This window comes from Rhynchophorus ferrugineus, unplaced genomic scaffold, assembly GCF_030347505.1.
Source record: "Rhynchophorus ferrugineus isolate W39M unplaced genomic scaffold, kcgeb_rfMv2 rfM3, whole genome shotgun sequence".
Classification (NCBI taxonomy): Eukaryota; Metazoa; Arthropoda; class Insecta; order Coleoptera; family Curculionidae; genus Rhynchophorus; species Rhynchophorus ferrugineus.
In genome coordinates this window covers 8,892,258-8,918,537 of record NW_027472582.1, presented here as the reverse complement: position 1 = coordinate 8,918,537, position 26,280 = coordinate 8,892,258, and positions in this window count along the sequence as shown.

Genomic DNA, 26,280 nt, shown 5'->3' with positions numbered 1-26,280 from the left:
AAATATCTCGGAATGAATCTGATACAATATTTCGCTGGAAAGAACATGTAAAAATATAAGGAAAGAACTGGAGTTAAAATATAGGAAAACAATTAATCACAATTATCAATACATAATAAATTACAATTATAAACATAAGTATTGAAACCTAAACGGATATACAGAATTCAATTATGGGGATGTTCCATGAGAAGATATATAAATACAACACAACTTTTCTAGAATGAAGTCCTGAGGAGTATTCTATATGAGTCCAGATACTACAAGACTGAATACTTACTCTGAGATCTTCAGATAACGACTGCTACTCAGAAAATCAAGACATTCGACAGGAGGTATGAGGGTGTTTCATTCTTATGTTAATATCGAAGTATTACAACTCTTCTATAACACTGGAACAGAACACATACTCTTAATAATCAAATATTTTGATCTTGAGTAGTGTAGTGATGTGCATATAATAGAATAATATCAGTGTTAGCACATAAACAATATTACACTAGAGACAAAGATAGGGCCGATGGGTCTTCCTAGATATACATCTAGATTTAAGTTATTGTAAAGACAACTTGTTCGTTAGTTAGGAACGACTTGTAACAAGGTATAAATAAATATAAAAAATAGAATTTTTTCAAACTCTGTGACAACATGACGATACTTTGTCCTAAAAATGATGTTAGTTTGTCCGAATCATCCTAATTTCGAAACCAAGTGCCGCTTAAGCCATGGTGCATCGATCTGAACAAAGGGCAATTAGAAAGTGATGTGTTGGATGAGTACGCAGAGATCACGCAGACCGTTTCTTTTACATCTTTCACATCGTGTGACCGAAAGTTGTCATGCAGGAGAACAACTCTTCAACCGCCTCAACTACTCGGATTTGCTTGTTATTTTTGCATCATTACGTTACGTTTTTAGGTTGTTCAGTTGATATCAGTAGATATCTGCAGTAACATTTTATTTTGAGGGATTTTTATTTATTTTTTATTTTCTTTCGAACATTTTGTGTTCCCCATTTACACTACATCTTGCTGATCCCATTATATGTACAACAAAACTTTATGGCCATGGACATTCCGCTGCGGTGTCGATGTGGATGGCTCTAATGAACATCTACATGTCTTTTTTGTTTGGGATTATCGTAGTAGATCCATTCCTCATCACCTGTCACAATAGATTATAGAGAACTCGTTATTTTTGTTTAACAAGAGGTTGATCTATAAGACATCTATAATATCTATAATGCAATTATAAAGCCAATTTGGACCTATGGGATGCAAATATGGGGTTGCACTAAGAATTCAAATCAGTTAGTCATACAGTGCTGTCAAAACAAGGTTCTTCGATTGATTACCAATGCCTATCGCTATGTAACCAATGAAGAATGCGAAGTTGTGAAGGATTTCGCCTTGAAACACGAAAGAAGATTACTAAATCATACTAACGTGGAAGCAATACAACTGCTGAACAGCGCGCAGGATGTCAGGAGATTGAAACGAACAAAATCATACGAACTTGTGTGAACATTTAGTGTGTATTATTAGTGTAAACTATAGCTATAAGTTAATAATTAATAAATAATTATAATTTTATAATTAAGGAATACTTACTGATGTATTTTCTCGCACTCGTCTTGCTTGTTAATTAATCCAAGCACATAGGAAAAGTAGTAATAAATTAATTGTAATAATAATAATAATTAAGATTGTACTAAGCGTATCTAATAAAGATGTTATAAAAAAATTTTTTTTGTTTAACAAGCAATGAAACCCCGATGTCTAAAAAGTTGGAAATTGTATTTTCAGTCCAATCTATGTGATAGTCATTTTCTCTTTTTTTTTAAATATTTTCGATCACAAATAAATGTCTGACAACTGTTTTTTTTTTTTTTTTTTTTTTTTTGTTCTGGCCTAAAAACCAGGCGGTGGAATGCATGACGCATACCTGGTCGCGGAGACTTGCCCTGGAGTGACAAGTTGGACCGGGTTATGTGGGACTGCCTCTGGGCTTACCAATACACTAAACCGAAACCGCCTCACAGTTGACCCCTGTGGATCACTACTGCTACTGCATTAAATTTGGGGATATGGCACCCGCTGATCGGGCAGCCGTTATTGGGCACGAGGGCCCGGCGATTCTATTGATTCGCGAACCTGAGTTAACACACAACTGGGTACTGTTGTATGGGGGCAAAAGTTATGACTGTAGCGACGGATGAGGTCGTTTCAGTCTGGAAAAGGGGGAGAGCTTAGCGGTGACGCGGTGCTAAGCTCCCAGCATGTCGACCAGCTCGCGAACAAGCGCGTTTTCAGAAGAACTTGAGCTGAGTTGTTGTTTGTGGAATGATTGAGATATGAAGTGCTTGATTTCTGGAGTGTCAGTTTCCCTATGAATTTGATTATTTCTGACAAACCATGGAGCGTTTAATATTCTCCTGAGGAGCTTATTTTGGAAAACTTGAAGCCGTTTGACCTGGTTGGGTGTAACAAACTTGAAGTAGACATTAGATCCGTAGAGGAGTACGGACCGAATTAACATCTTGTAAAATAAGCATTTGATGCAGATTGGAAGCCTGCTAGAAGGGCAGATCAGAGGAGATAGCAGGTTTGTTATCCCCGAACCTTTTTGGATTGCTTTCTGGATTTGGGAATGCGAACCGAACCGCCGGTCGAAGTGAAGACCTAGGTACGTGACGTTATCCAGCCATGGAATTATTGCGGTGTCGATCTTAAGTTGCGAGACGCGCAGTGCGTAACGCTTCTTGTGGAAAATGATGGCCTGGGTTTTCAGGGGGTTGATTTGCAACCTCCAGAATTTGAACCACTTGACCGCATGATCGAGCTGCTTCTGTAAACGTTCATGAATTGTAACTTCGAACCTGGCGGCCGTGAAGAAAGCAGTGTCGTCAGCGTAAAAGGCGACGTCAATATGCTCTTTTCTCGGCATATCTGAAATAAAGAGATTAAATAAGGCTGGGGCCAGCGGGGAACCTTGAGGTACGCCAGCATCGATTTGTTTACGACTGGAAAGTGACGCCCTGATCTTGACCTGGAAAGATCTGTCCGAGAGATAGGACTTGATGAGAGCTGTTAGGTCTTCTGGCAGGCCTAGCCGCACGCACTTTGCGAACAATCCGTCATGCCAGACCTTGTCGAAGGCTTTGGTTAGGTCCAGAAGAACTGCTCCAAGCTTTTTACGTTGGTCAAGAGCATGATGGATGTGTGCAGCCAGACGGGAAGCTTGATGGACGGATGAGTGGTGAGCGCGAAAGCCGAATTGTTCATCTGGAATGATGTTGTTTTCCTTTGTGAAAGAGTTGAGAGCGTAGAGTATTGCCCTCTCGGCAAGCTTCGAAATGGCGCTGAGAAGGCTGATAGGCCTGTAATCAGATGGAGAACTGACAACTGTTGATTTATCAACTGCTAAGCTTTCTGAAGGATCTTAGAAAGTTTGAGCTGGGCTTCCTTGCTATCCAGTTAACTAATACATTTTCTTATATTTCAATTATAGTCTTTTTCTGTAATTTTTGATATGTTTCTTTCAAGATCTTAGAGCAACAGATACTATGTAACGACAGTGTTATCGGTTGTTGTTAATGATAGATGTGCAGTTCGAATATACTTTTGCATTTTGGAATTTGACTTCTAGATGTCATAGAGGATGTTTCATTCTTATGTTAATATCGAAGTATTACAACTCTTCTATAACACTGGAACAGGACACCGACTCTTAATAATCAAATAATTTGATCTTGAATAGAGTAGTGATGTGCATAAAATAGAATAATATCAGTGTTAACACATAAACAATATTACACTGGAGACAAAGATAGGGCCGATGGGTCTTCCTAAATATACATCTAGATTTAAGTTATTGTAAAGACAACTTGTTCGTTAGTTGAGAACGACTTGTAACAAGGTATAAATAAATATAAAAAATAGAATTTTTTCAATCTCTGTGACAACATGACGATATCTTGTCGTAAAAATGATGTTAGTTTGTCCGAATCATCCTAATTTCGAAACCAAGTGCCACTTAAGCCATGGTGCATCGATCTGAACAAATGGTAATCAGAAGGTGATGGGTTGGATGAGTATGCAGAGATCACGCAGAGCGTTTCTTTTACATCTTTCACATCGTGTGACCGAAAGTTGTCATGCAGGAGAACAACTCTGCCTCAACTACTCGGATTTGCTTGTTATTTTTGCATCATTACGTTACGTTTTTAGGTTGTTCAGTTGATATCAGTAGATATCTGCAGTAACATTTTGTTTTGAGGAATTTTTATTTATTTTTTATTTTCTTTCGAACATTTTGTGTTCCCCATTTACACTACATCTTGCTGATCCCATTATATGTACAACAAAACTTTATGGCCATGGACATTCCGCTGCGGTGTCGATGTGGATGGCTCTAATGAACATCTACATGTCTTTTTTCTTTGGGATTATCGTAGTAGATCCATTCCTCATCACCTTTCACAATAGGTTATAGGGAACTCGTTATTTTTGTTTAACAAGAGGTTGATCTATAATACATCTATAATATCTATAATGCAATTATAAAGCCAATTTGGACCTATGGGGTGCAAATATGGGGTTGCACTAAAAATTCAAATCAGTTAGTCATACAGCGCTGTCAAAACAAGGTTCTTCGATTGATTACCAATGCCTATCGCTATGTAACCAATGAAGAACTGCACGATGACCTGGAAATCAAATAGATTTGCGAAGTTGTGCAGGATTTCGCCTTGAAACACGAAAGAAAATTGCTAAATCATACTAACGTGGAAGCAATACAACTGCTGAACAGCGCGCAGGATGTCAGGAGATTGAAACGAACAAAACCATACGAACTTGTGTGAACATTTAGTGTGTATTATTAGTGTAAACTATAGCTATAAGTTAATAATTAATAAATAATTATAATTTGATAATTAAGGAATACTTACTGATGTATTTTCTCGCACTCGTCTTGCTTGTTAATTAATCCAAGCACATAGGAAAAGTAGTGATAAATTAAATGTAATAATAATAATAATTAAGATTGTACTAAGCGTATCTAATAAAGATGTTATAAAAAAATTTTTTTGTTTAACAAGCAATGAAACCCCGATGTCTAAAAAGTTGGAAATTGTATTTTCAGTCTAATTTATGTGGTAGTCATTTTCTCTTTTTTTTTAAATATTTTCGATCACAAATAAATATCTGACAACAGTTCATTTATCAACTGCTAAGCTTTCTGAAGGATCTTAGAAAGTTTGAGCTGGGCTTCCTTGCTATCCGGTTAACTAATACATTTTCTTATATTTTAATTACAGTCTTTTTCTGTAATTTTTGATATGTTACAAATACTAGAGCAACAAATACTATGTAATGACAGTGTTATCGGTTGTTTTTAATGATAGATGTGCAGTTCGAATATACTTTTGCATTTTGGAATTTGACTTTTAGATGCCATAGAGGTTGTTGTGTCGTTAGCTGACAAAAACCAACTAAGCAAAACAATCTTTGGAACTGGGGAATGTTGTCAATATTCTTCTCAGTGTTAAAATATATTCAAGTCTTGGCTGAATGTTTGGACAATTCTTATATCAGTCATTATTTAAATATGTGATAGGTTTTTGTGCTTAACTTTCGCGCTGACATGATATTTGTGATTTGTTGAAATATTGGTTCATCAAGAAACCATTTTAAACTAGTATTTTTTAAATTATTTGTCGATGTAGATCTCTTCGTCGGGAAACAATGATATTTTTACGATATTTTGGTATTATTACAGCAACCGTCTTCAGGTCAACTTCTATTTTTAATTATAAGGATATGATTGGTGTTTTGGACTGCCAGAAATATTGTATGTAAAATGTGTCTTGCTTATTACGCAAACGAGAGTTTTTTCGATGGTATTTTGAGGGTTTTTCCCTTCCACTATTATTCCTTTACTTCTTTATTCTCTCTAAACTGTGACACAATCAGGCCAAGGAATATTTCTATATTTTATGGGCTTTCTCAATTTTATATCCAAAGCCCAAAAACTAATGATATTTTGCTACAATAAATTGGTGGCAGCTTCGTCAGAATTCGTAAAATTATCGCCCAAAAGATTTAAAAATTCCATAATCTGAGACATAACTGGACCATACTGTAGATTCGGTAAAACTTACAGTTCAAATACTCACATTATTTTTACATAGTAAGTATCACATATTTGTCCATTTTCAAATAAAGTTAATAAGTTTAAAAATACTCATAGTTAGCACATTAAATTCATCAAATGTTTGCTTAGTCATTAAACAAATTAAAAATAAATGATAAAGTATTCACCAAAGTAACACCTACTTTATGTTTTCAATGTCATTTTAAACCGCGCCTGCTTTATTTTTCCGACATAAGGTTTGTTTTTAATTTATTTTAACAAAGAGTAGCTAGTGTTTCAATGGATTTTATAATGGTAAGATGCTTTTTTATTGCTGTATTTTTTTTCATGTATTGGATTGAATATTAATGATGATGTAGGACTTGTAATGAAATGGAAAAACGAGCTTCTGTTGAAATTAAAGACGAAAAAGCCGAGAAAAGTGAAAAAGACGATGAACATCTATGACTTAGGCTATTTCGGTTATAACTTCTTAGTCCAATATAGCTTTGATTTTTTTGTTATTTTGAGGCAATTCTGACGTACTACAAAGGGCGATATATATATATATATATATATATATATATATATATATATATATATATATATATATGTATAAATGTATATATATGTATAATTGTGAGGTAGAAAATAATTTAGACGATGCGGAAATGAAGAGTGGTCCCAAAAGCAGACCAGCGCCCATAAAAATCCCATAATATATTAATTTATGCCGGCGACTGAAAATTCTCGCTTATAATTGTAATATCTCACAATTAACAGCGGTAACCGCCGGTCGGTGGCGCTGCTATTTTTTCCTTTCGCATTATAAATTAATAAATTAATTCGGGGATACGGCGGCCGTGTCTTCGGACGAGGCCTGTCGCAATTTTCTCTAATTTAAGAGTTAGTTTTTGATAAAAATAAATTATGTCCTTCGTGCGGATTGTCGCGCGAAAATTAAAAATTATTGGCGCCTGTGCAACCGGTCTCTGCCCACGCCCCTATTTTGCACTTGCCTCCCTCCCATCTCTGCGTTGCCATAATAAATATTATTTTTCACTTAACAATTTGAAATTTATCTTTGCAACGTGTTTCTGTACTTAAATTTCAATTCTGCAGTTAATATAATATATATTTTGAGGATACATATAGTTTTAGCACAGGTTTGTGTTATTAAATTACTTAAGGTTAATATAGTATTTTCACGATAATCGTCCTGAGGTTAGATAAAATTTTCGCAATGTTACGTTCCCTTCAAGCCGGCACTTTACTTTCTTCTCTCTACAAAAAATGTAAAATATAATGTTATATGATTATACTATTCTTAATCGTTATTAATCCAAACTTTGGAAGCTATTTGGAAATGTCCACGTTATAAGTCAAGTTTAAAACCGGTAAGCTCTCAGCTGCTTGGCAATACGAGACACACTTCAGTCTATTTACGTTGAGCAAAATATTCACCATTATATTTAACTATAAAGATTCTTTGGTTGGTGTAGGATAATAACATACAGTTGTATGAATGCAGAAGTTACTTTTTAAGTTTATATGCCAGTCCGTAATACCAGATCTTGTAAAAGGTCTGATTTATATCCAAAAAAGCAGCAGTTTAGTACAGTCTGTTTTCCAGGTACCTACTGCCATACAAGCACATCTACAGTGCAATATACTCATTCATTTATGCCGTTATCTTCTCGGATTTCAAATTAGTGACTGGGGATCATGTTATTTAAGTGCTATTTCATTCTGTTTAAAATAATTTTTATAGTAGTTGAGTTGATGTTTTTAGAATGTTGCGTTTATAAATTCGTAACCTGGTGCTTTTCCTTTCTTGATATTTTTTATTTCTCACAAAGCTTCCTTAGGATTTACTCTTTTCAATAGTAGATATCATTTATCATTTGACTATGTTTTCCAGGTCAGATTTCGAGCATGAGAATTCTTGGAGAAGGTTTTAGTTACCTTCCACAGTCAATTATTCACCCATAGAGTCATTTTTTAGTTGTTTAATTTCATGTTTTACTTGGCATGTAAGATTATTCAGTTTATATCTATCTTGTTAAGCCCTGGGCTAATACCTTTTCTTCCTTGCTCTTTTTTTATGATATTTGTTCTAGGATTTCCTTAGGATAGTTACTACCGTTTCGGTTCCGTTTGATTTCCGCAATATTTTGACAAGCTGAGTGCTGAATATCCTTGATCAATTTCTCCACCTCAAAATCCAGTTCTTCTTCAGTCTTTATCCGGTTTTACAAGTTGAATGTTTCTTCTAATTCATTCGGTTCTTCTATTAACCAGACAGCAATTACTTGGGCTTGACGTGCGTTACTCACTTAAAATCGCCATTTCGATTTTCATATAATTGATTGATATTTCTTTGATGTAGAAACCGAGCAGGTTTGGAATCTAATCTGGATCTGTTGATCAATATGTGGGTTTACCTGTCGAGATTGTTTCAGAGCCATATGCCTGAAACTGTAATCTACTTGTTGAATGTTCAGAGCAGAGAAGGAGAGAGAGTTCGGAAAGAGAAGGGAGAAAACGAGGTTGTAAATAAAGTACAATTTATTTTCTCTTTTCCTTGTGTAAATTAATATGCAAATACGAGTTTATTTATTTAAACGAGTAACATAACTTAATTATAGTAATATAACAGTAATAAAAATGAGTAATATAACAGTTTGAACGAGTAATATAACAGTAATAAAAACAAGGAAGCGAAATTGATACTATGGGAAATCGATACGTATGGTGAAGATAATTATGGTTTAGTTAATGCCGATTCCGTCCTCGTGTCCAACTGCTGATTATAAAAACCACTGACATGAACTCTACCGTCCTTTTTGATGTCAGATTGTTCTCCGACGATATCGCTATTCGCTATTCAATTCTGACTGTATCTTTATTCTGAGTGATCTGTTTCTTGAAAATTGACTATTCTATTTCTGTTCTTATTCTTGTGTTTCTTGACGGATGCTTGTTTCTGTTCTTAATTCTGTTCTAAATCTATTCTTGACTGTTCTTTCTCAGGTCTTCATTCATGATACTTTCCGGTGCTCTTTTTTCGGGTTCTTGATAGTGGTTCAAGAAACCCTTTTCCACATCCCGATTTGTTGAGATTTTTCGATTTTCGAACAGATCCTTTTTGCTAACCATGTGTTTTCTGTGTGTTGTGCCTTTCGTAGTATGATCTGTCTGCTTCGCTTGCCTCAAGTTATTTTATTTTCCCAAATCACAAATATTATAAGACAGCTAAATAGTCTAATAAATTAAACTCCCTATTATACAAAAAAAACATTATATTTTTCCTAACCTTCATAGATAATTAAAATCGCAACACTACTCTTGGTTATAGTCAGTCTCGATCTTCAAGGTGTATGTTTAGCATTGTAGTCACCGCCTACAATAAAGCGTTTTCCCAGATAGGAGCTGAAGAAGCAGGAACCTAAAATTGCTTGAAATATCTGCGATTTCACAACTCCGAAATCCGACATCGTTAAAAATTGCACCCGCGACCGAAGCACGACGTCCGGATTCGTTATTAAAAACCGTAATCTGATCGCCCCGATTCCATCAACGTTTCGGAATCTAAAACGGTCCCTTTGGCTGGCCGTTCAGCGTGAAATTCTTCTGCAACATCCGTGCATTATCTCGCCGCGCTGTGAAATTAAATATACGTAAAGAAGAAGAACGAAAAAAGCAGTGAGGGGAGGAGGAGGAGAAGAAGGAGGATCGTCTGCTGCGGCGACGGCGACGGTCTCGTATCGCCTCCACGTCCCCGGACACCCATTCGGCGTATCAGCCGAAGTCGTTCGAAATTACCTCTGGGCGGCAGATAGCACACATCTTTTCCGAAGTGTCCTCGACCGTAAAAGATTGATGTCGGTAATATGCTCGAAATTTGAATAAATATGTTTACAGTATAAACAGTTGACGGCGCGCGGCTGAAGAACAAACCGTCACCGGGATATTTATGGGGCGGGTTCGGTTTTAATATTAAATCAAGCGAAAAAGTGTACGCGGACGGCATGCAAATGTCCCGGTGATATTAAGGGATCGCCGACACCTCCAAGATCGAGTCACCCCGAGACCGAATGCTATAGGGCCCGATATTTATATGAGTGTTATTTAATAATAACGTATACTGATCGTTTTTGTATGTCTACGTTAAATGCTACGAAATGTGAATTAATTATGAAGGATCTAAATTTATTAAATCATCATCAGTCCATACTTCTACTTCTACTTCTCAACCAATATTCTTTAATTCCTGACCCCGAACAATGATCCTGTCTTATGTTTCAGATTTTTATGATCTTAGCTTAAACTTTTAGGAGCTCTTTGCTTGATCTTGCTACGGAAGTTCGTGAGGAATTCGTTGACCTTTCATTCGATAGATAGGTCCAAACAATTATAATCTGCATGTCTGAATAATCAATCATCGGGTCAATTGAATAGTTCCAGGCCTGGCACATAGATGGCGCTACTAGAATTAAATCCATATGTTTGTTGGTTAACCCTAACCCTCAGAAGAAGCGTGTATAAATTTGACAGCTGTCCGATCGTTAGTTTGTGTATTATAGCATTTTGAGTGAAGCAACTTGTGTTATTGTAAAAAAATGGATAAAAAGGAATTTCGCTTGTTGACAAAATTTTGCTTTTTGAAGGGAACAAATATAGTTGAAGTAAAAACTTGGCCTGATACCGAGTTTCCGGACACTGTCCCAGGATAATCAACTATCAAGGATTGGTATACTAAGTTTAGACGTGATGAAATGAGCACCGAAGACCGTTAATGCAGTGGACGCCCAAAAGTGGTTGTTTCCTAAGACAACATTAAAAATCCACAAAATGATCTTGAATGACCGTAAATTGAAATTGAATGAAATAGCAGACGCTCTAAAGATATCAACTGAACGTGTACGTCATATTATTCACGAATATTTGGGTATGAGAAAGCTCTGTGCAAATTGGGTGCCGCGCGAGCTCACTTTTGACCAAAAAACAACGACGAGTTGATGATTTGGAGCAGTATTTGAAGATGATCAAGCGTAATAAACCCGACTTTTTACGTCGATATGTCACAATGTATGAAACATGGCTCCATCATTTCACTCCGAAGTCTAATCGACAGGTATACGAGTGGACTACACACGATGAAACCGCTCCAAAGCATGGGAAAACGCAACAGTCGGCTGGCAAGATTATGGCATTACATAGCGTTACTAGACCGTTTGAAGGACGAAATCGCCGAAAAGCGGCCGCGTTTGAAGAAAAAGAAAGTGCTGCTTCACCAAGACAATGAACCGTGTCACAAGTCAGTGAAATCGATGGCACAATCCATGAGTTGAGCTTCGATTTGCTTCCTTATCCACCGTATTCTCTAGATCTGGCCCCCAGCGACTCTTTCATATTCTCAGATCTCAAAAGAACGCTCGCCGGGAAGAAATTTTTGTCGAATGAAGAGGTGATCGCCGAAACTGAGGCCTATTTGGAAGCAAAGGGAAAATCGTTCTACAAAAATGCTATCGAAAAGTTGGAGGGTAGCTATAATCAGTGTATCGCCCTTGAAGGGAATTATGTTGAATAAAGAAAAAAACAATTTTGCCAAAAATTGTGTTTTACTATGGTCTATTAAGCTTCTTCAAGTTAGGTTGATGTAGGATAAGAACATATAGTAGTATGAATGCAGAAGTGACTTTTTAAGTGTGTATGCCAATCCAGATCTTTTAAAAGCTCTGACTTATATCTAAAAAGCAGCAAATTGGTACAGTCTATCTTCCGGATACCTACTGAAAGAAATTGAATTTACCTTGAACATCGCTAATTAAGATGCCACATTAAGTATACCGTTGAGAGACATATTTCAAGAACCAGGTTACAATTAACACGCAAAGCATTACAAAGCACAGCGAACCGCCTCGGAAAAGACATGGACCAAGATAATAAAAAGCAGTGAATAAGGTTCGTTATTGTTATATTAACGTTGGTGTTAATAATTTAAGTCCTGTGGTACCATCAGCAGCGTATTGGTTGAGAACATTTTTTCGAAATGATTCTATTCTATTATGTTTACAATAAAAAAACTACCCACTGTATTTATACCACTGTTTATATATATAACATCTCTGAGAACATGAGGGAGAGATCGACTAACATGAAGCTGATTTTGCTTCGTCATCCACTTCGTATGAATTTTCTTTTCGGTGAATCCAAGAATATATATTTAATTTCTTGAGATATTTTGATGATCGTGACCGTACCAATATTTAGTGGAGCTGCAAAACGCTAAAAAATATTTTCAATAAAAACCACAGCAACTTAATATTTAATAGTAAAAGTACTTACCTCTAACCAATTTTACTGGCAAGAATTGGGCATATTATTTCTGTTCGAAGTAGCTTATTAGAGGCGCAATCTGTTCAGAGGCTTCGGCATTTTCAATAAAACTAATAATAAGTAACGATTTGAAATTTATCAAAAGACGCAATGCGGTGAAACAACGTTTGCCAGTTTGTTACCTGTAGTTATTATAATTAATATTTCGAAGAATCTTGCAGACCTTTGACCTTTTTAATTAGAATAAAATGAGAAGGAAAATATGATTCTAAAATTTATTTAAATTGCGCCAAGTAATACATTTTAACTATCGACTGTTTCAGTGGCTATTTTAATTTCGTCTAATTTTACTAGTTTTTACTAGTGACTGTTTCAGTCGACTATTTTCAGCCGCTATTTTCGATCCTACTGATTTGATTACTATTTACTATCGACTGTTCCAGTTGTGTATTTTACTTATTATTTTCGGTTCTACAAGTTTCATTCGACTGATTTTTAACACTGGCCTATTTAACACTTGGTTCGGTCATCCCAGCCGCGATTTTCACAAAAGTGTACCGAATTTATGCTTATATAGATTTATATATATATATATATATATATATATATATATATATATATATATATAGTTTTATGATTTTTTGATAGTTTGCTTGTACATAACAATATATTTTATATTAACATCTCGGCATTTTGGAACGATATTTTGACTGTTTTTACTGCCAAGAATTGGCCATATTATTTGTGTTCGAAGTTGCTTATTAGAGGCGCAATCTGTTCAGAGGCTTCGGCATTTTCAATAAAACTAATAATAAGCAACGATTTGAAATTTATCAAAAGAAGCAATGCGGTAAAACAACGTTTGCAGGTTTGTTACCTGTAGTTGTTATAATTAATATTTAGAAGAATTTTGCAGACCTTTGACCTTTTTAATTAGAATAAAATGAGAAGGAAAATATGATACTAAAATGTATTTAAATTGCGTCAAATAATACATTAAACTATCGGCTGTTTAGTAAATGACTACTTTTAACTATTGATTGTTTCAGTCGCTGTTTTAATTTCGTCTAATTTTACTAGTTTTTACTAGTTACTGTTTCAGTCGTGTACTTTTAGTTACTATTTTCGGTTCTACTAGTTTCATTCGACTGATTTTAACACTGGCCTATTTAACAGTTGGTTCGGTCATCCCAGTCGCGATTTTGACAAAAGTGTACCGAATTTATGCTTACATAGATTTATATGTAATATATATATATATATATATATATATATATATATATATATATATATATATAGTTTTATGATTTTTTTATAGTTTGCTTGTAAATAACAATATATTTTATATTAACATCTCGGCATTTTGGAACGATATTTTGACTGTTTTTACTGGCAAGAATTGGCCATATTATTTGTGTTCGAAGTAGCTGATTAGAGGCGTAATCTGTTCTGTCTGGCTTCAGAATTTTCAATAAGACTAATAATAAGCAAGGATTTGAAATTTATCAAAAGAAGCAATGCGGTAAAACAATGTTTACAAGTTTGGTACCTGTAGTTATTATAATTAATATTTCGAAGAATTTTGCAGACCTTTGACCTTTTTAATTAGAATAAAATGAGAAGGAAAATATGATTCTAAAATTTATTTAAATTGCGCCAAGTAATACATTTAAACTATCGGCTGTTTAGTAAATGACTACTTTTAACTATCGACTGTTTCAGTCGCTGTTTTAATTTCGTCTAATTTTACTAGTTTTTACTAGTGACTGTTTCAGTCGACTATTTTCAGCCGCTATTTTCGGTCCTACTGATTTGATTACAATTTACTATCGACTGTTTCAGTTGTGTACTTTTAGTTATTATTTTCGGTTCTACAAGTTTCATTCGACTGATTTTTAACACTGGCCTATTTAACACTTGGTTCGGTCATCCCAGCCGCGATTTTCACAAAAGTGTACCCAATTTATACTTACATAGGTTTATATGTAATATATATAGTTTTATGATTTTTTGATAGTTTGCTTGTAAATAACAATATATTTTATATTAACATATCAGCATTTTGGAACGATATTTTGACTGTTTTTATTGGCAAGAATAGGCTATATTATTTCTGTTCGAAGTAGCTAATTAGAGGCGCAATCTGTTCTATCTGGCTTCGGCATTTTCAATAAGACTAATCATAAGCAACAATTTCAAATTTATCAAAAGAAGCAATGCGGTAAAACAACGTTTGCAGGTTTGTTACCTGTAGTTGTTTTAATTAATATTTCGAAGAATTTTACAGACCTTTGACCTTTTTAATTAGAATAAAATGAGAAGGAAAATTTGATTCTAAAATTTATTTAAATTGCGCCAAGTAATACATTAAACTATCGGCTGTTTAGTAAATGACTACTTTTAACTATCGACTGTTTCAGTCGCTATTTTAATTTCGTCCAATTTTACTAGTTTTTACTAGTGATTGTTTCAGTCGACTATTTTCAGCCGCTATTTTCGGTCCTACTGATTTGATTACTATTTACAATCGACTGTTTCAGTCGTGTACTTTTAGTTACTATTTTCGGTTCTACTAGTTTCATTCGACTGATTTTTAACACTGGCCTATTTAACACTTGGTTCGGTCATCCCAGCCGCGATTTTCACAAAAGTGTACCCAATTTATACTTACATAGGTTTATATGTAATATATATAGTTTTATGATTTTTTGATAGTTTGCTTGTAAATAACAATATATTTTATATTAACATATCAGCATTTTGGAACGATATTTTGACTGTTTTTATTGGCAAGAATAGGCTATATTATTTCTGTTCGAAGTAGCTAATTAGAGGCGCAATCTGTTCTATCTGGCTTCGGCATTTTCAATAAGACTAATCATAAGCAACAATTTCAAATTTATCAAAAGAAGCAATGCGGTAAAACAACGTTTGCAGGTTTGTTACCTGTAGTTGTTTTAATTAATATTTCGAAGAATTTTACAGACCTTTGACCTTTTTAATTAGAATAAAATGAGAAGGAAAATTTGATTCTAAAATTTATTTAAATTGCGCCAAGTAATACATTAAACTATCGGCTGTTTAGTAAATGACTACTTTTAACTATCGACTGTTTCAGTCGCTATTTTAATTTCGTCTAATTTTACTACTTTTTACTAGTGACTGTTTCAGTCGACTATTTTCAGCCGCTATTTTCGGTCCTACTAATTTGATTACAATTTACTATCGACTGTTTCAGTCGTGTACTTTTAGTTACTATTTTTGGTTCTACTAGTTTCATTCGACTAATTTTAACACTGGCCTATTTAACACTGGGTTTGGTCATCACAGCCGCGATTTTGACAAAAGTGTACCGAATTTATGCTTACATAGATTTATATGTAATATATATAGTTTTATGATTTTTTGATAGTTTGCTTGCAAATAACAATATATTTTATATTAACATATCAGCATTTTAGAACGATATTTTGACTGTTTTTATTGGCAAGAATAGGCTATATTATTTTTGTTCGAAGTAGCTTATTAGAGGCGCAATCTGTTCTATCTGGCTTCGGCATTTTCAATAAGACTAATCATAAGCAACAATTTCAAATTTATCAAAAGAAACACTGCGGTAAAACAACGTTTGCAGGTTTGTTACCTGTAGTTATTATAATTAATATTTCGAAGAATTTAGCAGACCTTTGACCTTTTTAATTAGAATAAAATGAGACGGAAAATATGATTCTAAAATTTATTTAAATTGCGCCAAGTAATACATTAAACTATCGGCTGTTTAGTAAATGACTACTTTTAACTATCGACTGTTTCAGTCGCTAAGTTTTTACTAGTGACTGTTTCAGTCGACTATTTTCAGCCGCTATTTTCGGTCCTACTGATTTGATTACTATTTACTATCGACTGTTTCAGTTGTGTACTTTTAGTTATTATTTTCGGTTCTACAAGTTTCATTCGACTGATTTTTAACACTGGCCTATTTAACACTTGGTTCGGTCATCCCAGCCGCGATTTTGACAAAAGTGTCCCCAATTTATACTTACATAGGTTTATATGTAATATATATAGTTTTATGATTTTTTGATAGTTTGCTTGTACATAACAATATATTTTATATTAACAAATCAGCATTTTGGAACGATATTTTGACTGTTTTTATTGGCAAGAATAGGCTATATTATTTCTGTTCGAAGTAGCTTATTAGAGGCGCAATCTGTTCTATCTGGCTTCGGCATTTTCAATAAGACTAATTATAAGAAATGATTTCAAATTTATCAAAAGAAACAATACGGTAAAACAACGTTTGCAGGTTTGTTAGCTGTAGTTATTATAATTAATATTTCGAATAATTTTGCAGACCTTTGACCATTTTAATTAGAATAAAATGAGAAAGAAAATATGATTCTAAAATGTATTTAAATTGCGCCAAGTAATATATTTAAACTATCGGCTGTTTAGTAAATAACTACTTTTAACTATCGACTGTTTCAGTCGCTATTTCAATTTCGTCTAATTTTACTAGTTTTTACTAGTGACTGTTTCAGTCGACTATTTTCAGCCGCTATTTTCGGTCCTACTGATTTGATTACTATTTACTATCGACTATTTCAGTTGTGTACTTTTACTTATTATTTTCGGTTCTACAAGTTTCATTCGACTGATTTTTAACACTGGCCTATTTAACACTTGGTTCGGTCATCCCAACCGCGATTTTGACAAAAGTGTACCCAATTTATGCTTATATAGGTTTATATATAATATATATAGTTTTATGATTTTTTGATAGTTTGCTTGTAAATAACAATATATTTTACATTAACATCGCAGCATTTTGGAACGATATTTTGACTGTTTTTATTAGCAAGAATAGGCTATATTATTTCTGTTCGAAGTAGCTTATTAGAGGCGCAATCTGTTCTATCTGGCTTCGGCATTTTCAATAAGATTAATCATAAGCAACAATTTCAAAATTATCAAAAGAAACAATGCGGTAAAACAGCGTTTGCAGGTTTCTTACCTGTACTAACGACTGTTTCAGTGGCTATTTTAATTTCGTCTAATTTTACTAGTTTTTACTAGTGACTGTTTCAGTCGACTATTTTCAGCAGCTATTTTCGGTCGTACTGATTTGATTACTATTTACTATCGACTGTTTCAGTGGTGTACTTTTAGTTACTATTTTCGGTTCTACTAGTTTTATTCGACTGATTTTAACACTGGCCTATTTAACACTTGGTTCGGTCATCACAGCCGCGATTTTGACAAAAGTGTATCGAATTTATGCTTACATAGATTTATATGTAATATATATAGTTTTATGATTTTTTGATAGTTTGCTTGTAAATAACAATATATTTTACATTAACATCGCAGCATTTTGGAACGATATTTTTATTGTTTTTACTGGCAAGAATTGGCCATATTATTTCTGTTCGAATTAGCTGATTAGAAAATCTGTTCATAGGCTTCGGAATTTTCAATAAGACTAATTATAAGAAATGATTTCAAATTTATCAAAAGAAGCAATGCGGTAAAACAACGTTTGCAGGTTTGTTACCTGTAGTTGTTATAATTAATATTTCGAAGAATTTCGCAGATCTTTGACGACCGGAGAACTGACGCAGGTCTATTTTTAGTTGGAATAAAATGAAAAGGAACGAAATATGATTCCAATTTTTTTTTAAATTGCGGCAAGTAATACATTAACATCTTGATGGCGTGAGTTCATTATTATTTTGAATTAGGAATCTGAAGTCTACTGAAATTGACTATCGACTCTTTCAGTCGCTATTTTTATTTCCTTTGATTATACTACTTTTTATTAGTGGCTGTTTCAGTCGACTATTTTCAGCCGCTATTTTCGGACCGATTGATTTTGTTACTATTTACTATCGACTGCGGCAGTCCTGTACTTTTAGTTATTATTTTTGGTTCTACTAGTTTCATTCGACTGATTATTAACACTCTGGCTCTCTCGTTCTAGCCGGGACATTGACAAATTGAATTTAGGCTTACATAGATTTATATGTAATATATATAGTTTTAGGATTTTTTTGGTAGTTTGCTTGTGAATAACAATATATTATATATTAATACATCAGCATTTTGGAACGATATTTTAACTGTTTTTATGGCAATAATAGATAATTTTTTTTATTGATTTTTTGGTTTGGTTCTAACTCTCGATTTTGGTTAAAAAAATATTTCCATTCAATAATAAATAAAGCCTTTATTTTATTTAAAATAGCATTAGTATTTATTGTGTGATCAGTTTCAATTATGTCATGGATAAGTTTTTTCTATGATCAGATATATGTTATCTGTTATGGTTATTGGACCTCTTTAGTTTATGGGTTTTGTTTAAGTTCTATTGTATTGTCTATATTTATTATAGTATATCATTTAAAGATTGGAATTAACATATTAAAGTACGATAAAACATTTGTGGCGTAATATTTTGTTCCATAGAAAAATTCCATTCATTTTCACAGATCCACAGAACATAGAACTATATATGTAGTTCTACTTCCTTTAAAATTAAATTATTAATTGCCTGTCAATAGTATTCAGTAATTATATTTTTCCTTTTCTATTTTAACTGGTCTAAGCAATTATGTCCGCCTCCTTTCCTCTCTCAAAATTTATACAGGAAAGGATTGGTCTGATATCACGAATTGAAAAAACAGTCGAACCGTGTTGTATTTGACCGAAATAATCATTACTCTTTTCAGTCCCTAGTTTTTCTAAACTCTCGACTGTTTCGACTGTTTCAATTGTTTTCAGTCGATAGTTCCCAATGCTAAGATATATATATATATATATATATATATATATATATATATATAACGTAATTCAATTTTAGTTTGAAGAATGTATGCGATAATAATCAAGGGAACCGGAGAAACGCGTAATGGCGAGGCGGAGGCCGTCATAAAACCGTGAGGCAATAGAAAAATTCGTAGCTCGGTCCCGGCGGGATCACAATTATTAAAATTACGTTCGCCGCATCGTATTAAATCTGACCAGCCCATTCCGTTGGGACGGCGGACACGTTGAAAAATCATTTGCTCGCTCTATTAACGGATAAGTTATGTCGGTAAAAATGGACATCAACGAAACGCGATGTCGTTCTGATTATTTTTACGTTTTTATGTACCAACTACCCTCCCCTTCCTTCGCCGCCCCCTCATCAGGCCCTCAGCAATCGCGTACAGAACTAGTCGTGTTCGTTTACGATTCGTTTTTTTTTGTTTTTTGGCCGGATGGGTTTGGTCGAAGATTTATAACAGATTTCGGTGTGTTGGCGCTGTGGGATTTTGTGGAGGGTAGTTGTTCAGTATTACGTGTTTTATGAGCGGCTTTTAATGGATTGATTAATATTTCTTACAGTGATGAAACAAGTATTTAGATCTATGATACATCATTCAATTATTCTTCGCTGTGGAGTACTACTAGCAAATCTAATATAGATATCCGGCAAAATGTTGCGGTTCATTGTCGATGCCCCATATTACGTCTCCAACAAACTGATTCAGCGCGATATCCCCTTAGACCATAACGAGTGTGATACGAAATGTTAGTGCGAAGTATTCTGAAAGACTGTTAGTCCATCCCAATGCACTCGCCAAACACTTAAATGTGCGAGGTGACTACCATACGAACTGATTAACCGACACGTAATTAACGTACAGCAACCTGAGAAAGTTAATGTAACTAGGTAGCACTTGTTCTGATGTATGAAATATATATAGGATTGGAAAAAGGCAAAATTGAGTAATGTTACGTGGCTACATATAATATTGATAGTGCCTAATTATATACACATATTTAAGAATGTTTGTAGTTTTATATTTATATATTTATATGTTTTTATATTTACAGTGTTTAGTATATAATATTTAAGGCAATAACCTATAAAATCTGTTCCCACTTTCATGTAGTTAACACACAAAAAATTTGGCTACGACTTTATATATAGGAGATTAAATTCTATATCTCTTTATTTTATGTTTAGGGCTCCATTTTCTTTTTGCACATGTTCAATAGCATTATTCTAGGTTTTCGCTAATAAATTAAAATTAGTTTGTTATAATGCTTCTTCGATGTTAAGTGTTGTATAACCAGATGTAAAAAAGCAAGCAAATGAAGCATCTTTCTTCTTTAAAGGAGTTTCAGGAGGAACCAACTATTAGGATACGTGGAATCAAAAATATACATAACTCAACATGTTAAAAAATTAATTAAATGCAATTTTTATTTACATTCTGTTGTAACTAATTCTGTAGACCAAGATGAAAATGTTGTCTTGTCCAGCGGTGTCAACATTATTCTGTTATACTGTGTGTAGGTTTTTACGTTATCTTTTTTATTTTATTTAGAATCTATCATGTCAATAACGTCAATAATAAATTTAAAGGTTTTTTTTTGAAAATATGAATACCAAACCATTTTAGCGGTTTTCAGGATAAAATGTATAATAAAAGGAAAGAAAAAACTTCAATAAATGTTATTAAATTAATGACACTAAAGAAAATTTTTGTAGTGCTATATATAAGAGTAGTATATAGTATTTTGTAGCTTTATACTTTTTATATTTTTATTGAATATATTTAATAAATTTACTTCAGAAACTCAATAGAGTTCTTTTACTTTAATTTTATTTTTCACTAAATTAGTAGTGCCACTATGTCATGACGTGACTCGTCTGATTTGTTTAAGAACTTATAAAATGCCTTCGCAATAAGACATTTTTTGCACGTGCCTATAATTGAAAGGTAACGATTCAAACTACTTAAAATGGCGATCATAGTACCATATAGTTATTGGATATTACCAAATTTCTCTCCAGAGACCCCTATTGAGTAGTCTTTCTATTGTTTTATGAATCCAACTATTATGTCACAAGCAAAAAAAATTGTTAATTTTAAAATAATGACTAAAATCATTTTATGTAGTTAATAAACATTGCTTTTTAATACGGAAAAATACTAATATTACTTGATTTTAATAATTATAAAATATTCATGAATGTCCTTGGCTTAATTACACTATAAAATAAAAGTTGTCATATGTAGCCGGTACCCTATATATAATAAACGATAAAATATTAATTTTGCTCTGACAATTAGAAAGCAAGTTAAGAATGGTAATGACGAAAAACGAGAAACGCAGCCCGAATGAAATTAGGAAGTAACGAGAGGTAAATGAAAAATTAACTGCATATAAAAGGTGAAAAATCAGCGCGAGTGAGCGTATTAGTGTACAAGGAATAATGCATTAGATTTTAAGTTAGGTAGCAAGATCCCACGACAAAAGGGGTAACGTTTCCAAATGGAGAAACTGAGAAATCTTCATGTTATTATCCATTAGAAGTACACACGTAAGCTGTGAAGTTGCGAAAGGCCTAAGTTTAGCCATTCTCTTTAAGAATTCCTAAGTTACCATTAACGAAACGTTAAGTGTGCTAAAAGTGGCGCAATGCGTTGTTCAAATTTCTCCATACTACGCGAACGGGATAGAACAGGATGGATTTTCAACCAGACAGGCAGCGGTGGAGCAATCCCGGCTTTACAATGTATACTATTTATATTTTGAACCTAATAATGATTTTTTAGAAAATTCATCTATCATGGAAAGTTTCTTTATTGTTAAAATCTATCTCATTCTATAGGCTATTCAAAGTTCTTTTGTACATATGTTACGTCATCAAAATGTTTAATGAATTGGCTGCCGAAATTTCTAAATTCGTTTTAGCATCAGAAAATATTTTCCTTATCATTTGATTCTAGTTAAAAAGAGACACAATACTGTCTGATTAGTTCGAACAGGTAAACGAATGAGCCTGTCAAAGTCGTCCGGTTGTCAGACGTATGCAAAATTCTTGAAAGCAACAGTGTTAAGTGGTTATAACTTTAACTTATAAACTGTTGTGGCTGTATAATTAACTCTAGTTTTTAAGATGTACCATAATGTTAAAATACATTATATTTGATAACCTCTTTGTTCAATTAATTTATTTATAATAGAATTTTGTTATTTGTTAAAGCCAAACTGTGTGACGAGATGTCACAAATATAATGGCGTATGTACAAAATAACTTTGAATTGACTATATGACAATTTTCATTAATTTTGTCAGTGAGTGTATTGTATGGGTGTGGGCTGAACTTTTTATAGCAACGTTCCAAAATGATAATGGATGATATTTTATTTACAAAAGTAGAAATAAGTTGATCTATTCACCCTTGTCTTTAGAATTCACAATAAAATTCGTTAAAATTGACAAGAACTTCAAGTTGTGTCTGACAACATTTACTGTTAGTACATAGAGTATGTAATAACACTCAAAATTATTCTAAAAAATTTCAATCTTTTATAAATTATCTTCCTGTAAACTATATTATATATAGCCATGAATAAATTTAGCCAGAACAGATAATATTACCTGTACAATTATAAAAAACATATGAAATTCTGTATTTAAAATTATTTATTCACAAAGTATTTTTAGTCTGAATTATATTAAAATGTTAAAAACAACATGATATTAATTGACACACTTTAAGAGTAATAATTTTTGTATTGCAAATCAATATGTCTAATATCATAATGAGATTTCAATCACAATTGATCAAAACTTATGCAATTGGATTTCTGAAGAATATATTATTCGACAAGCAATAATGGAAAACGAATAATGATTCACTTCTATGAATGCTGCTATGCAGGTAAAGTATCTGAAAATATGCATAAAAATGGAAAGTTTCACATTATCCATTATTTTCATTACACACTGTTCCATTCAAAATCACTTCTTCCACCAACAGAGAAAAGATATGTCTTATTTTTCTGACATAGGAATGAAATGCTGATACAAAAGATAAAATTGGGGGAAAAGGTTTGAGAAAGGAATCATTTTAAAAATAATATTGTGTAAAATGTTGGTAACCAAATTTTCAATTTACAAAAATCCCTCAATATCAAAACACTGTTATATGGATTTAATTAAAAACAAATATATAAAAATGAAGTGACCCAACAGATTAAATTTAATTCGAAATTGATTAAGATTTAATGTTAGATCGATTAAAATTGGCTGGTTAGTTCATTAAATTTATTTATAAACTAACAGATTTGTAATATGTATAATGAAATTCCAACAAACACATTTATACTTTAAGCAATTGTCAGAAAAAAGTCACCTGTACTAGAGAAACAATTTATTAAGGAAATAAAGGTGAGAATAACACGAAGGATATTTATAATGAGCAAAAATGGAAAACACATGTAATCTTGCAACAAAAAAAATATATGAATGTAAAAGAAAAATTACTTCAAACTCAAAACAGCGATCCAGTTTTATATAGATCTAAATAATCTTGATAGCCTGCTTGGTTGGCCCATTGGTAAAGGCGATAGGATGGTCTTTCTGCCGTTGCGACAGTCACTGGTTCGAATTCTCCCGGGGCATGGTCGTAAATTTATGTTTGTAATTGTTCTTTGGCAAGAATGCAAAATCTGACAAGGAAAATGATACCACTCACACCAGTAACTAGGCTGGATAAGACCAGATATGTTCTGGGATGATCTCTAAGTTGATCACTCACCAGTCGGTAGGCTTACTGCCGAGGATTGTGGTTCGGAGCCTACGTTAAACAGTAGGCCCAGTCCAGATATACCCTAGTTAGTAAAAAGGAGACAAGATCCTAAAGTAACTATAGCTGAGCTACAATATTTTAGTATCAATATAAATCAATATTAATAATCATTATATATTAATATCAATATTTCTTGAAAAACCTTGAGTCCCACATAAAAACATACATAAATTTAGATAAAACTCTGCGTAGGGATTATAAAAAACCCTGTGTTATTCGATTAATTTTATTTTAAAATAAGAAAATTATAATGAATTTTATAAAAATAAAATTTTTGTAATAAATAATGTACTGTGCTATATTCTTCTTCAACGGTTTTGAACATATAATATATTTAATATACATATGTTTTTATATATTAATATGTAATAGTTTTATAAGTGATTGAACTGCAGAGTTAAATTTTTCCATTTTCCAAAATTCATTGAACATCATTCAACAGACATCTAACATTTAACATAGACCGACCGACTTCATAACTGTCTTTAAATATTGTAGAGCGTATACATGCAATCAAAGCACGTCAGAATTAGGTTTGGTGCATGAAACAAGAATTTAGAGAAGAGCATTCTTGAAAAAGTTCACTGGATACTAGCGCATCGCTATAGAACACCTTATGGTGCACATTCTGGACTATTCATCGACCGTTATTGTGAGAGTTATGAAAATGAATAATCCTTGAAATTATAACAAAAACTTTTTACTTCAATTAAGTGTTATTATTACAGGAAACACTTTGTATACAAAGGGAAATGTAGTATTACTATTTCATTTCGGTAAATTAATTCAGCGCGATTGACGAGCCGCCGCTGTCTTCTCAAAGCGCGATCCCATTAGCGGATCGTGATAATTTAGAAAAGGCAAGACACACACACTAACACTAGTTTCTTAGGGAAACTTTAATTAAGAATGAAGACGTTTATGACTGTTCGCAATTGTCACTCGGATGGCGTCTTAATGGACGCAGATACGAAACCCGAGAGCCCAAAGATCAAAGTTGGCACGAAGATGATATTTTATACGGTGCTGCCGCCCTAAAGGCATCGACGACTTCGCGTCGACTTTCACTCTTTCACCGGAGCCAGCAGAGACACCGATCTAAAGAATCCACACTAGCTATGTAATTAGATTCGTTTTTTATTTATTAGTAGTATAGTGTATAAAGCTAAACTTTTTGTATGGGTACAATTATGATTCCGCCCTTTTTTTCCGTTTAGTAAAAGACTTTTATCATATGCAGTATTACGTCAATACCTTCTGCGTATGATGTACTAATAACTAATAGAGAAGACCATTTAGAGCAAAATATTGTGCTTGATGATGGGAGAGTCAAGATAAGTCATAGATATTTTCAAAGAACCATTACACTAAGATGCAACCAGTAGGAATGAAATACTTCAGAATAACCACAAGAGGAACAAAGATGGACACTATTATGGTAGTAAAGAAATAAGAAAAACATTACAATATTCAGTCAGTGGAAAAGTACGTCGAAAAGAGACAACCGCACATTTAGGTCTAAAATATAAGAGTAAACAAAAATTTATTGAGCACTAGACTTGATGAATGTACCAGAGAAATACTTTGAAAGAGGAAAACCTCAGTCAAAGCAAGATAACCTGTTAGAGACAGAAATGAACGAAGCTAATACCACGGAGGAAGAAAAACTATAAATTACACATAACGCACTTACAGCATTTAGCGATACAAAAATAGATTTTTTAACATATATGCGGTAGTATTTTCGGTTTTCATTTACGTGTGGCTTTTAATATGACCTTTAATGTCTTGACAATGTTGACAATGTCTTGCTGTCTTGCCTAAGTTCATCTGGTGTAACGCGAAGTAGAACAAAAGAGAGCAGGACCTGTGTGTGTTAGTTCATAAAAACTTCAATCTGTCTTTTGGGATTTAAGATGTTCACCAAATCATGGATATTTCCCAATTCAATTAATTCATGGCTAAGGGATATTGAGCAATTTCAATCCACTTTTGTCGATCTTACAGTCAAAACTGCTATGCTTTTGCCCTAAATCTACTAAATTATGTAATGATTGCTCATCACAGTTCAAGGTGAAAGGCTATCAAGGGTGATCTAAAATTGCTGTGAATTAACATAGTTTACTGAGTTTCATCGTGAACGACCA